This window comes from Scophthalmus maximus, chromosome 15 (assembly GCF_022379125.1).
Source record: "Scophthalmus maximus strain ysfricsl-2021 chromosome 15, ASM2237912v1, whole genome shotgun sequence".
Lineage (NCBI taxonomy): Eukaryota > Metazoa > Chordata > Actinopteri > Pleuronectiformes > Scophthalmidae > Scophthalmus > Scophthalmus maximus.
Window position 1 is genome coordinate 2391782 of NC_061529.1, and position 1087 is coordinate 2392868.

Here is a 1087-nt window from a genome sequence, read left to right on the forward strand (position 1 = left end):
ACCAAACAATCTGGTTGTTCACGATGTTCTGTTTAAGTGTTTGGACAAACCACGCAATTTGACGTCTGAAAGGTAAACATCAAAGATATGTATATATTTTATGTAGATTTCGACTTCAAGGACGTGGTCTTTTGATTCCAGAAGCTTCTTCTGTTCATTCTAAACAAGATATTCTGTTTGACATGAAAACTTAGTGCGAGCGGATTAGATATTCTATAGCAAGGTGTAAAAACATAATATATTACGGCATAAAAACATAATTCTATAGTAAGACGTAAAAACATTAACGCATACAAATGTCTATAAGACGGAATAAAAACATAGTATAGAGTAAAAACACCGTAGTGCAGTGTGCAATAAAAAAAGTAATTCTATAGTCGGGAGTAAAAACATCGTAGGATAAGTTAAAAAATGTTGTGTAGTTAGGTGTGAAAACAATAGTGTAGTAGTTCGGAAAACTCTTTGTATTATAAGGTGTAAAAACGTCAGAATAGTAAAACGTAATAGAATATTTCGGCGTAAAATGAAGCATAAGACGTAAAAGCGTTAGTGTGGTCAGGCATAAACAAGTCATCAGATGAAACCAAGAAAATCTGAGAACAGATGATTCAGTGCCATCACAGTAACACAAATCAGAAAAGAAAACATGATATATTAGTTTCTATAATTGTAGTTGAATATAATCATTTGAATTCAGTAAGACGTGATTAAAAATTGATAATTTTGATAATCTTCTTAGCAATTTACAGCTGTTTTGGGTGAAACCCTCCTTTAGTCAGTAATATTTTAGAAAATATTGAAAAAAGAAAACATCCATCAGTTACTAGAACCTGTAGCCAACCTGTAGTTTTAAACAAACCTAATAAAAATTGAATTTTAAAAATACTCACCTCTTCATTTTGTTGCAGCTCATTTCATCTCCAATCTGATAAACTGTAAAAAAAAAAAAAATGGATAGTAAGAAATAGAAAAACCAACTCTTAAGGTTTGAAATGATTTGGATTCATAATCCGAAGTCATATTAAAAGATTGTTCGAGTCGTCATAAGTGATGAATATTTGAAAAAGTCCAGCGGCCGACAGTGACG